Genomic DNA, 14167 nt, shown 5'->3' with positions numbered 1-14167 from the left:
TACCCATGTACCCCCTCCTAATGCCCGTGCCGCCGCCTCTGCCAGGACTCTGAGGCAGCACATGGGCAAACAAGTCAAAGAGCATCTGTCTAATCTCCACGTGTTATGAATAAAGAAACTGGGTCCCAGGCAGTTTATGAGATTCTTGCAAGGAACCCAACTAGTCAGGCAGCCTCCACTGAAGACTACACCTCATCTAGTTGAGAAGGTTGTCTTCTTCCACCTTGGCTCCTTCTACACTTGTCCTGTAGCTTAAGAGGTGGCAAGAACAGAACAGTATGACAGAGAGGGGACACCTGCCCAGCAATCCACCCTGGCCATCCATGGGGCCACAGATGTCACAATGGGAACATTCCTCCTAGACCCAGAGAAAACCTGCTCCAGTGTGCCTAGACTTTCAGAAGTGTCAGAAGTATTTTTTGGCAGGGTGTGGGGATGGACAGGAGGCCATGGAATTATCACCGTCGGGGCACTGGTGGGGCAGGCCATCTACACACAAGGCAGGACATTGGAGTGCAGCCCTAGAGAGCAACTCTAGTCAAATCAATAATTCAATAATCCAAAGAGTGTCAATGGTACAGCCTCAAACACAGAACTACAGCAGAACCCAAGAGAATTATGACACCCTCTTCTACCTGCAAATTGCTTTCACATTCCTTGTCCCAGCTGCTTTACAGAGGAGACAACCAAGCCTGAAGAGGCTAACAGAGACATTGTGACTCCTTCATGCCCTGTTCTCATAGATGTCAAAGCCCGTGATATTCAGGGATGCCTTCCACTCGTGGGAAACAGGTCCCCATCCACAAACCAATGAGAGAATAGCACAACATGCACAACACAACCACCAAGTCCCGACGGTCAATGCTCCAGACTTTTGAACAACTTGTAATTTCTGGACAACACACCACACCCTTTTCATCTGTAGGCTTTTGTAAATACCATTTCCTCTGCCTGAAATCCTATTCCCCACAGTTCTCCCTACCATGACCTTCATCCACTTGGCTAAATCCTATTCATTTTGTCCCAACTTAAGTATCACCTCCTCCAGGAAGCCTTCTCTGGCATCCATGGGGTGGTACCCCATTCATGTGCCTCCTTGGCACCAATGCCTCCCTTAGAGCATCCACCAACCACATTGTCCTGTAATGGCAGGATTGTGTTCTGTCTCCCCCACTAGACTCTGTTCCATGATGGCAGAGGCTAGGTCTTATTCACTGTTACATCGTCTGACCTCAGTAGGTACATGATAAGTTGTTATTTACAAAATCATGAACAGGACCAGATCCCTGCTCTCTTGGAGCTTCAGAGCTCACATCGTGGAAGGGAGTTCACTGCCCAGGATGGTTACTCTACAGCTAACTCTGCCCTTGAGAGCTTCAGGCCTCTTATGGCTCTCTCTCTCTCTCTCTCTTTCTCTCTCTCTCTCTCTCTACCCTCCCCGACTGTTGACAGTTTCATGTTAGTCGGGTGAGGTCTGAATAACGCCAGCCTGTTCCAGAGTCAGCCAGCTCCTCTCTGCAGAATGGCACCAGTCCATTTGATTTTCTCCCCTCCGCTGGCATGAGAAGCTTAGAGGCAGCCAGGAAATCGGTCTTGGGAATATTTGGCCTCTCCAGGCCCTTGGGATTAGAGCCTAAAAATTGGATCCAGGGAACCAGGCTACCAATCTATCCCCCTGTTGACTGCGGGGTCTCCTTGCTTTCACTCAGCTCCCTGGGCCCACCTGTCTCTTCTTATTCTCCCCGTTCTTCATCACCACTCATAGGACAATTTCCATTTTTGACGGTGGTTCTGTATATGCTACAGTGAAAATCTTTTGGGGAATTTACCCATTTACTATGACTCCTTAGTTGTACCCCTTACTCACAAGGGCTCTTGGCATCTATATTTTTGCCTCGTATCCTGTTCTCTCCACAGTACTGATTGGACCAAAGTTGGATACCTGAGCCACTCTGAGCCCATCATATTCTCTTACCTAGGAACTGGTGCAACAAGGGTCTGGTTTGGCCTGAATTGGTCTCTTAAATGAAAGTGATGTAAACTAAAGAGCTGTGTGGTGGCTTCTCTCACCTACGAAGTAGAATGAGAAGCATAGAAGGCTGGTCTACAGAAAGCGAATAAAGAACCAGAAACATGCCGGGCGCGGTGGCTCACGCCTGTAATCCTAGCACTTTGGGAGGCCGAGGCGGGCGGATCACAAGGTCAGGAGATCGAGACCACGGTGAAACCCCGTCTCTACTAAAAATACAAAAAATTAGCCGGGCGCGGTTGTGGGCGCCTGTAGTCCCAGCTACTCGGGAGGCTGAGGCAGGAGAATGGCGTGAACCCGGGAGGCGGAGCTTGCAGTGAGCCGAGATCGCGCCACTGCACTCCAGCCTGGGCGACAGAGCGAGACTCCATCTCAAAAAAAAAAAAAAAGAACCAGAAACATGTGTATAAGATATCAGGGTCAGTTGTTTCATTCCTGGTTGCAGCTTCGTTCTAAAGCCCAGCCTCATCCCTTCCCACAGGTACCTCCTCGGTGTTCAGCAATTATCGACCGAGCACCTAATGTGTGCCAAGCATGAATTTTTAAAGCACTTAGTCTAAGTGGTGAGAAAAAATAGATACAATCCACGTCCGCATGGAGCGTACAACCTAATTAACCAAATACTCACAAAACTAAATACATAATCACAAATGGGTTGAACTGCTCTGAAAGAAAAGTACAGGGTGACTTAAAAATACATCTAACAGGAAGACCTGGTCTAGTCTGGAGAATTAAGGAAGGCTTTCCTGAGGGAGTAACATCTGGATGGATTTAGGAAACAGAGGAGCATCCACGGGCTGATAAGATGATTCCTAAACCAAACCAATGCAGCAGAGGCAGGATTTCAGGGTCAGAGGTGACCACAAAATGCAAAGTGAATCATCCACTGGGAGAATACTGGACCTTCCACAAACTGAGGAACAGGAATCCAAGTCAATCTTATCTAGACCTTAAGAGGCAAGATGATACCTGGGCCTCATCTGATTGAATTGGTTGGGATGTAGCTTGAGCACCAGGAGTTTTTTAACTCCTCAGGTGACTTAACTGTGCAGCCATGGTGGAGAATCACTGACTACCGAACTGCAATGAAAGCCTAGCTGGTGGCAGAAACCCTGACTTTATAGCAATACTGATCCTTGTAGTCACATAACTTACCCAGCACCATCAAGCAACAAATTCCTGTGATTGAATCTTACTCAGTCGGTATCATAACTGATAAGGCCCCTGCCACATAGCATGCCGGGACCTTGGGCAAAAAAAAAAAAAAGAGAGAAAGTGACCCTGACACAGCCTGAGGTATGATCTAGGCTCATCAACTAGGAAAGAGCTCAGATTCCAAGGAAAACAAACAGTGGTAAGGCCAAGGAAGAGAAAGAGAAAGACTGCTGGGCTGGCATAGAGCTTAAAGAACTAAGAACAATTCTCCTAGCCTAGCCACCTACTCTCAATGCTTGCCACAGAATGCCAAGAATTTGGGGGACAGAAAGCTGTGCAATTGTACTTTTGGGGTCTTGCAGGACAGTGAAAGATACAGTGTTAGTGGCCACAGCAACAGTGTGCCGATAAATGTCTAACAACCTACTCTCTAGGGAGGGGAAAGCCCTGGTTTGCAGCTTTTGCCAATTACAGGAATGTAAATACTCCCATCATGGCAGATTTCAAGTTACTAACATGACATCACTGAAAGCAGAGCTGGGAAGAGATGCACATGATTGGCTCTCGTGAGCTCACATGAATCATCTCCAGCACACCCCTGGCCCCAGCAGATAACCTGAATGAGTTTTGCAGACTGGGGTCATCCAGGAATTCTGAGTATCTGGCATTCACATTTAATTTTTGACATATATAATAAATAGCACTTTGTGTTCATTAACATTCTAAATGTGAGAGGGGAAAGATTATTTGTACTCTCTTCTCCCTATCTTCCAAGAAGAGTGAATCCCAGAGAAGATATGTCTGGATTTCTGGAGAAGTTACCAAAAGGGGTGGGAGAATATTTGGGGAGGGAGGAGTGATGAGGTTGCTAATGTTGACAGAGGAACTTTGGGGAAAGAACAGAGATGCCTTAAAAGGGATTTTTTTGGGTAAGTTTTGCTGTGTGGTACACAATGTTAAATCTGGTACTCCAGATTTCCTTAAGAAACCTTCAGTAAAGTGTGCATTTCTCACAAAAACATTTGGCATTCAATTTGATTTAAGGAGGAATACAGTAAAGTGCTGAATTTGGTCCTGTGGTGGGTATACAGCAAGAGAAGAGGCTGCCTAAAGGGATAGAGTCGTATTCAGATTAGATGGATAAGAGCAATAATAACCTGACAATAACAACCATCCTTGCTGAGCACTAACCACATGCCCAGCATGGCTCCACACATTTCATGAATATTCATCTATTTAATCAGGCAGCAAATCAGTTCAAATCAGAACACAGACAAACTGATCCAAGAACCCAAGCTTGATTAGCTACTACATCATATGACCAATTACAGGGATGTAAATTTTCACATAGTGTATGGAATATGGAACACAATGTGTATTTTTAGGTAAATAGCATCTATTTCAACATAGAACATTTTGGATTTTTGTGATTAGGATGTTTGACCTAGAATTCAGACATTCCCAGGAGACTGGAACCTTATAGTACTTCTAGCAAGCATTGCCTTTGAAATGAATGAAAACCTTAGACAGACTATAAGGGGGGTTTCAGGCATCAGTCAGGGAGGTGGGTATTTTCTTTCTGAGGCATCTGAAGTGGCTACAGAAATCCATTATGCACCCACTGCATACAACTTAATTAAACAGATATTATTAAGCACCAATTGGGGTCTGCAATGATGAGGAAGAGAGTTTCTCTCGCATCTCACTCATCTAGGAGGAGAGTATGGGGAGTGGAGCAAAAAAGCAAGCATGGCAGCTCATACCTGTAATCCCAGCACTTTGGGAGGCAAAGGCAGGCAGATCACCTGTGGTCAGGAGTTCAAGACCAGCCTGGCCAACATGGTAAAACCCCATCTCTACTAAAAATACAAAAATTAGCAGGGTATGGTGGCGCACACCTGTAATTCCAGCTACTCAGGAGGTTGAGGCAGCAGAATCACTTGAATCTGGGAGACAGAAGTTGCAGTGAGAGATTGTGTCACTGCACTCCAGCCTGGGCAATAAAGACAGACTCCATCTCAAAAAAGAAAAAAAAAAAAAAAAGGCAAGTTTATCCTTAACTCTGTGCCAGGGGACAGACATGAGGGTGCATGAGAAAGCAAATGAGTAAGTGCTACTCAGGACCTCAGGACATGGCACAGAAATCATGAGATGTTTTCCCAGGCTAATAAAGTGTGGGCTCAGCTCTGAAGGATTCCAACAGGTACAGTTGGAGAGTGAAAGCAGTCCAGGGAGAGGAAAAGCCCAAGCAGAGAACAGGGCAGGGGCAGGACTGCAGGAATGGGGAGGGAGCATGACGAAGAGGCCACAGGCTGTTTATCTAGGAGCTCACAGTCTCCCCTGGATTGTCTTATAATAATGAAAGTAGATAAAATTATAATGACATTATTATGAGAAGCTGACAAATCGACAGGACTATTTTGTTTTGAAAAAATAAAGAGTACCTTAAATAAAAGTTACTATACTTCCACTAATGCTAATTAATAACAATTAATTAATAATGAACCAGTTCATTGAGGCTTAAAATTGAAAAGGCAGACCAGAGTCACTCTGGGCAGATCTGGGATGCAGTCAGTTTATAAGTACCTCCTCTCCTCTCTCCCACTCCCCTAGCTCTATGTTTCCATCCTCCCCCTTGGCTCAGTTCTTGAGGTCCATTATACTCTCAGCTACCCTGGATCTCCTTCCATGATGTCCTTTTGTTTTTAAATTTTACTTTAAGCTCTGGGATACATGTGCAGAACGTGCAGGTTTGTTACATAAGTATACATGTGTCATGGTGGTTTGCTGCACCTATCAACTGGTCATCTAGGTTTTAAGCCCCAAATGCATTAGGTATTTGTCCTAATGCTCTCCCTCCCCTTTCCCCTCATGCCCCCGACAGGCCCTGGTGTGTGATGTTTCTCCTCCCTGTGTCCATGTGTTCTCATTGTTCAACTCCCACTTATGAGTGAGAACATGCAGTGTTTGGTTTTCTGTTCCTGTGTTAGTTTGCTGAGAATGATGGCTTCCAGCTTCATTCATGTCCCTGCAAAGGACATGAACTCATTCTTTTTTATGGCTGCATAGTATTCCATGGTGTATATGTGCCACATTTTCAAGTCTTTGCTATTGCAAATAGTGCTGCAATAAACATATGTGTGCATGTGTCTTTATAGTAGAACGATTTATAATCCTTTGGGCATATACCCAGTAATGGGATGGCTGGGTCGAAGGGTATTTCTGGTTCTAGGTCCTTGAGGGATCGCCACACTGTCTTCCACAATGGTTGAACTAATTTACACTCCCACCAGCAGTGTAAAAGTGTTCCTATTTCTCCACAGCCTCGCCAGCATCTGTTGTTTCCTGATGTTTTAATAATCGCCATTCTAACTGGCATTGAGATGGTGTCTCATTGTGGTTTTGATTTGCATTTCTCTAATGACCAGCAGTGTGATGAGCTTGTTTTCATATGTTAGTTGGCTGCATAAATGTCTTCTTTTGAGAAGTGTTTGTTCATATTCTTTGCCCACTTTTTGATGGGGTTTTTTTTCTTGTAAATTTGTTTAAGTTCCTTGTAGATTCTGGATATTAGACCTGTGTCAGATGGGTAGCTTACAAAAGTCTTCTCCCATTCTGTAGGTTGCCTGTTCACTCTGATGATAGTTTTTTTGTTTGTTTGTTTGTTTTTGGTTTTTTTGCTGTGCAGAAGCTCTTCAGTTTGATTAGATCCCATTTGTCAATTTTCGCTTTTGTTGCAATTGTTTTTGCTGTTTTAGTCACGAAGTCTTTGCCTATGCCTATGTACTGAATGGTATTGCCTAAGTTTTCTTCTAGAGATTTTATGGTTTGGGTTTTACATTTAAGTCTTTAATCCATCTTGAGTTAATTTTTATATAAGGTGTAAGGAAGGGGTCCAGTTTCTGTCGGTGCTCTACATGTTCAGAAAAACTTTTCTAGTAACGAACTATAGAAATGATCCCTGAAAGTATAGTCTTCATGATCAGTACTTTCTTGATTCTGTCTTTTCTTTTCTTTTTTTTCTTTTTTTATTTTTTTATGTTTTTTTAGATAGATTCTCACTTTGTCCCCCAGGCTGGAATGCACTAGCGTGATCTCGGCTCACTGCAACCATCTGCCTCTGGGGTTCAAGCGATTCTCATGCCTCAGTCTCCTGAGTAGCTGGAATTCTGGGATTACAGGCAAATGCCACCATACCTGGCTAGTTTTTTGTATTTTTGGTAGAGATGGGGTTTTGCCATGTTGGCCAGGCTGGCCTCGAACTCCTAGCCTCCCACAGTGCTGGGACTTCAGGCATGAGCCACCACGCCCAGCCTGATACTGTCTTTTCTATCAAAAGTTATCACTTTTGTGTGTCAGGCCCAGGGAGTTCGAGATAACCTGAATTGAAACTCAGGTGATAATGGCTAATTATAACCTTCAGTGGAAACATATTGGCTGCAAAACCAAAAGTTCCGGTACTCTGAGAATTTCAGGCCAATAGGAGAGATTAGGGCAGGGTCGTCCAACTCCCCTCAGATCATACCCAATAGGAGACTCCTGATTCCATCTACAGGGCTGGCAATGGTTAGGGGAAATTCTTTAGGAAACCATAGGCCAAATTGTACAAAGGAAAAGATAGAATGTGGCTAGAGGGTACTCTATGCCCTCTTGTGCCCTGGTCCCTGTTTTCCTTCCTCCCCTGAGGAAACGCAGAGATGTTTTTGGAATGTAATTCTAGATAACTCAGGCTATCGAGTTGCATTTCATCTGGCAATTCAGACAGGCCTGAGGAGCCAGCATAAAGGGAGACTGGAGGTGGGGGAGGGAGGGGACAAAGGAAGGTGGTGACAAGAGGAGCTTATGGAGGAAAAGACCTGCAAATCTGGACCCAGCAGGTTCAGCCTCTGAGTCCAATGTCCATCTGAGGGCCAAGAACATCACCAACCACCCAGTGGGAATCCCCAGCCTTTCCTGATTGCTTCGGCCAAAGTCCATGACTCTCATTTCTAGACATTTCACTGTTTACAGAGTGCTTCCCAGAAAGAGTGCCTTGCAGTGGCCCTGGGACAAGGCCTTCTGCTGTTGATATGCCAATTATACAGATGAATACACTGAGGTTGAGAAGTCCAGCGATTTGCCAACATTGTTCTGAGTGAGAACTGGGACTTCACTCTAGGTCTGCCCATTTTAAAACCAGTCCTCTCCCACCTGCTCTTCCTTCTCTATTACTGTGGTGAAATGACGATCCAGAATTCTCTTTGATTTCTTTAGTTGATGTCCTCTCAGCATTTACTGTGAACAAGCATCTGGTGCCAAACAATTTCAGGAAATAAAAAGATGGGGAGAAAAATGTCCCCTGCCCTCAAGTTATAAGCATGAGAGATTTTGAAATAGCAGGTCAGAGCCTTCTGGCCTATGTGCTTTCAAAAGCAACCATAAACTCCACTCTCCTTCAGACCTTCGCCTTAGAGTCAGTCATTCATTCAACAAATATGTATTGAGTACCTGCATGCCAATGGATCATATTGTGTGCAAATTCTTGGAGATACTACAATAAATACTGGATTGATACGGAGGGGCCCAGAGAGGACATGGAGGAGGCTGCTGCAATATCCAGTGTAGCAATGATGGAGGTGGTGGGACTAATGGGAAGAGAAGTGGAGAGATTCGAGAGTTATTTAGAAGCACAGCACAACTCAATGCTGGATTCAAAATAGGGAGCAAAGAGGAGAAAGACAAAGGGGCACTCCTGCGTTTCTGTCTTGCCCTATCCTAGGTGCTGAGGTTACAATGGGGACACGGCAGTTAAGGTCCTTGCTTTCATGAAGCTTACATTCTAGACAAGGGAGACAAATTAGAAACCAATAAAAAAAATAAACAAGTATATGCTGAAACTATAACCAATGCAAACAGAGCTTCTCTTGGGAAAAAAGAAGCTCAGATCATATGAATGTCAGGCTGAGCTTCACAAATCAGCCTACAACCTTCTAAATTAATACCAAGAGTTGGTTCTCTACCAGATCATATAAAAACAAATCCCTTTATTACAAAACCACAAAAAAAGAAAACATATGAAAGCTCAGTCAGGAGTCAGACTTGGAGGGACTTTTGCAAGACCTAAGGAAAGATGTTATTGCTGATAAACCACAGTCCCATCTTCAAGGCTTGGTGGATGCAGAGCCTGATAAAACAGCAGATTTCATTCACGTGGGAATGAGCTGGGAAGATAACATTATCATGATGACTTCAGGGTCAAATTAGAGCCTCTTGTAAATCAAAATTAAATTATGCTTTCAGTATTACAAGCAAGAAGTTCAGATTCCAGGACATCAATATGTGTTTGTTCACATGTGGCTTTTATATTTCAAAGGGCAATACTGTCTGAAATCAGCCCAGCCCACCCCACAGTGTTCTCTCTTTGAACCTAATGCATTTGACATCCATGGTGCCTGTTTGGCAATTAACCACACACCGCCCGTGAACTTGAATTGTTGTCTTGTATTGTTCTTTATCTCTTCCAGTGTTGAACTTATGCAATGATGATTCATCCACCAACTGGTTCACAGGGATTACATCTGACCTTTACACTTTTTTAACCTTGAATGATGACAAGCCTTCATTTAATCCACAGTTTGTTGAATGCCTACTATGTGCTGGCCACATCATTAGACACTGGGGATAGGTAGAAAAGGTCATGTGTAGCGTCTTCTTGGAGATTACAGTCTAGAGGAAGGAAGAGACGTTAGCCATCACTAAAATCAATCTATTGTGACAGACTGAGACAAGTGCAATGAAGGAAAAGAATTCAGTTCCATAAGAATGGCTCACATTCAGGAAACCAGATCTGGACTAGAGGGAATCAAAGGATTCCCTAAGGAAGTGAAACTGTCATTGAGAAGGAAAGCAGAGGAGGAAGAATGTGCAAAGACCCTGGGCAGGAGGAAACGTGGGCCAATATGTGCACTGTGCACGAGTTTGCCCTGCAAACTGCCATTGGGGCCAGAGCAAAGAAAGCAAGGTGCAGAGTGAGGCAAGAGACTTAGGTGAGTCCTTGCAAACTTTCTTAAAAGCAATGGGAAGCCATTGAGGGATATGCAAGACAGAACAACGTGATCAGATTTGCTTATTGGAAAGGTCTTCTGACGGCAGCATGGAGCAGACTTCTCTAACCATTTGACTACATACCCTTACGAGTGATAAAGTTTTGAGTACACACACACACACACACACACACACAGTATTGTTTATGTACATTATAAAACATACAAATACAGAACATTTTTTAAAGTGAGCTAACAAAAAATAGTTTTTGAAGTCTTGTCTTGACACCGTGTTGATAATTGTTGAAGTTGAGTGATAGGCACATGGGGGTCATAATTATATCTTGTTTTTTTCATTAACACATTTTTTTGAGACAGAATCTTGTTCTTTCACCTAGGCTGGAGTGCAGTGGTTTCACCCAGGCTGGACTGTATAACTCACTGCGTTGATCTCCTGGGCTCAAGTGATCCTCCTACCTCAGTCTCCTGAGCAGCTGGGACTACAGGCACAGGCCATCACACCCAGCTAATTGTATTTATTTATTATTTATTTATTTTTGTAGAGAAAGAGTCTTGCTATGTTTCCTAGGCTGGTCTTGTACTCTTGGCCCCAAGCAATCCTCCCACTTCGGTCTCAAAGTGTTAGGATTACAGGCGTGAGCCACCATGCCCAGCCTGGTGATTATATTTTCTATTTTATGTGTGTTTGAACATTTCCCTAGTGAAATGATTTTAAGTCTTGAAAATTATGACTGCATGTTATCATTAGTTAATATCGCCAAAGACAATATATACTTAGGGTAAGAGTTGTTACTAATAAACAATAGTAGATATTTGTCCATATTTCATCCCGTATTTTTGATTAGCTTATTGTTGCCCTTTCCTTGCCTGTAGTATTACAGTCATGCTTAACGTTCTGAGAAATGTGTGGTTTGGCCATTTTGTTGTTTAGCATCATAGAGTATACTCGTGTGCACCTAGATATTCTAGCCTACTGCACACCCAGGCCGTATGGTAGAGCCTATTACTCCTAGGCTGCAAACCTGTATAGCAGGCTGCTGTACTGAACACTGTAAGCAATTGCAACACAATGGTATTTGTGTATCTAAACACAGGAAAGGTAGTATGTTGCACTACTACCTTACAACAGCAATGACTTCACTAGGTGACAGGAATTTTTGAGCTCCATTATAGTTGTTGTTTTTTGGGTTTTTTTTGTTTTGGCTTTTTTTTTTTTTTCTGAGACAGAGTCCCACTATGTTGCCCAGACCAGGGTTCAGTGGCACAATCTCAGCTCACTGCAACCCCTGCTTCCCGGGTTCAAGCAATTCTCGTAGCTCAGTCTCCCGAGTAGCTGGGACTACAGGCACATGCCACCACACCCTGCTAACTTTTACATTTTTGGTAGAGACAGGGTTTCACCATTTTGGCCAGGCTAGTCTCGAACTCCTGACCTCAGGTGATCTGCCCACCTCAGCCTCCCAAAGTGCTGAGATTACAGATGTGAGCCACCACGCCCGGCCCATTATAGTTTTATGGAACACTGTCACTGTCACTGTCATATATGCGGTCCATCATTGACTAAAGCATTATTAGGCAGTGTATAATTGTATCTTTAATCTTCAAAACAGATTCAGGAATCCTTTTAGGTTGCTTGTCTATTGTTTGGAAGTTCGTTTAATTGGAACTACTTAATGTAATCCACGAACAGCATTCTCCTGGAGAAGATACAAACGGCGGTTCATTGCAACACAACAAGGGCGAACAAAACCACGCAGGCTCCCTGAGAACGCCATCCTGTTCTGGAGTCCCCAGATACCTCTTGAACCAAACATTGACTTTAGACTGGCTGACAGAAGAATTGGGCAAAGAGCCACAGTCAAGTCAGTCACTGAATGTCAGGAAGGCTTGCTTTCTTAATTTTAACATAAATAAAAATCAAAATACTAATGGCTTCTGCCTGCATGACAATGGATCATATTGTGTGCAAAGTCTTGGAGATACTCAATAAATACTGGATTGATACTGGGGGGCCCAGAGAGGACATGGAGGAGGACGCTGCAATATCCAGTGCAGCAATGATGGAGGCGGTGGGACTGCTGGGAAGAGAAGTGGAGAGATTCGAGAGTTATTTAGAAGCACAGCATGACTCAATGCTGGATTCAAAACAGGGGGCAAAGAGGAGAAATACAAAAGGGCACTCCCGCGTTTCTGTTTTGCACAGATAATTGTGTCGTATACAAAAAAAATTATTTCAATGTTGAATTGTTAGCACGTTGACATAAAATTAAAACCAATTTGTGCTATTTAAATGGACTATCTTGCTAACTGTGCTTATGGTGATATTTTCTCTGCATTGGTTTTTTTGTTTTGTTTTGTTTTGTCTGTTTTTGAGACGGAGTCTCTCTCTGTCACCCAGGCTGGAGTGCACTGGTGTGATCTCGGCTCCTCGCAACCTCCGCCTCCCAGATTCAAGCAATTCTCCTGCCTCAGCCTCCCAAGTAGCTGGGATTACAGGTGCCCACCACCACACCCGGGTAATTTTTGTATTTTTAGTAAAGAAGGGGTTTCGTCATGTTGGCCAGGCTGGTCTCGAACTTCTGACCTTAGATGATCCGCTTGTCCTGGCCTCCCAAAGTGCTGGGATTACAGCCATGAGCCACCATGCCCTCTGCTTTGGTTTTTAAGCCATTCTACTATAGAGAAAGTGCAATGGGTTTTCACTTAGCTAATCTTACCTGTGGGGAAGCTTTTGATTTTGAACCCTGAGCCCAGGTAGAGTCTCAGAAACAATAAAGCTTCACAGTGTTCGACCTGCCCGTCCAAACCTGTATAGTGCAGCCCACACCCCAGGGGCTTTGATTCCTCCTTCCCACCACCAAGCAGCAGCTCCTTCAGGCCTGGATTCCCCAGCAGGAAGTCCTCCCTGTGAGAGCACATCACATCCCCAGCGGCCGGCAAGGGGAGCCCTGGGCCTGGGCCAAGCAGATAATCATCTTCTGTAGGCTTACTGTTGGGGCACCAGGAAGATGCAGCCCCAGGATCCAAATTCCCTCTCCCATCCCCCCGGCATTGTTACCCAACACCCCTCCCCGCTGCCCTTGGAAATGAATTCCTTTGCATTAAATATCATCTCCCAGGCATTACTTTCAGGAGTCATGTTTCACTCCCGAGAGGAATAAAACATGATCACTGTCACCTTAATGTGAGTGGATTTAGCAGAATACTTTTCTCAGAGTCAGAAAAAGCCCCGAGTCTTAGTTCATTTTCTGCTGCTATAACAAAATGCCACAGACCGGGTAACTTCTAAAGAATAGAAGTTTATATGGCTCACAGTGCTGGAGGCTGGGAAGACCCAGAAATGGTGCCAGCATCAGGCAAGGGTCATGCTATGGCAGAAGGCACCACATGGCAAGCAAGTGCACGAGACAAAGAGAAAAATGGGGCTGAACTCATCCTTTTTATCAGGGGTCCATTCCAGAGATAACTAACCCACTCCAATTATAATGGCATTAATCCATTTATGAAGGCAAAGTCCCACGGCCTAATTACCTCTTACTACTGTTATAATGACACTTGGGTTGTCTTTCTTTTTTTGGGGGGAGTACATAACTTTTTAAAATTTTTTCATAGGTTATTGGGGTACACGTGGTGTGTGGTTACATGAGTAAGTTCTTTAGCGGTGATTTGTGAGATTTTGGTGCACCCATCACCCAAGCAGTATACACTGCACCATATTTGTAGTCTTTCATCCCTCGCTCCCCTCCCACTCTTCCTCCCAAGTCCCCAGAGTTCACTGTATCATTCTTATGCCTGGCCATTAAGTTTTCAACACATAAACTTTCAGGGAACACATTCAGGGTCTCACAGAACAATATGTCCTGCAGACATGGAAACTAGCATGCAAGGAAACTCCTGCTACAAACACCACTAACGTGCTCTTCCTCGATCTCCAAGTTGC

General features: G+C 44.2%; 1 pseudogene; it reads right to left on the bottom strand.

Moving 5' to 3' along the window:
* Positions 1-7082: 7082 nt before the first annotated feature.
* Positions 7083-7161, bottom strand: LOC123575439 (small nucleolar RNA U3; annotated as a pseudogene).
* Positions 7162-14167: the final 7006 nt, after the last annotated feature.

The sequence above is a fragment of the Macaca fascicularis genome, chromosome 8 (genome assembly GCF_037993035.2).
Source record: "Macaca fascicularis isolate 582-1 chromosome 8, T2T-MFA8v1.1".
Taxonomy (NCBI): Eukaryota; Metazoa; Chordata; class Mammalia; order Primates; family Cercopithecidae; genus Macaca; species Macaca fascicularis.
The sequence above is the reverse complement of the archived record's forward strand: the minus strand, read 5'-3'. Positions and strand labels throughout refer to the sequence as shown.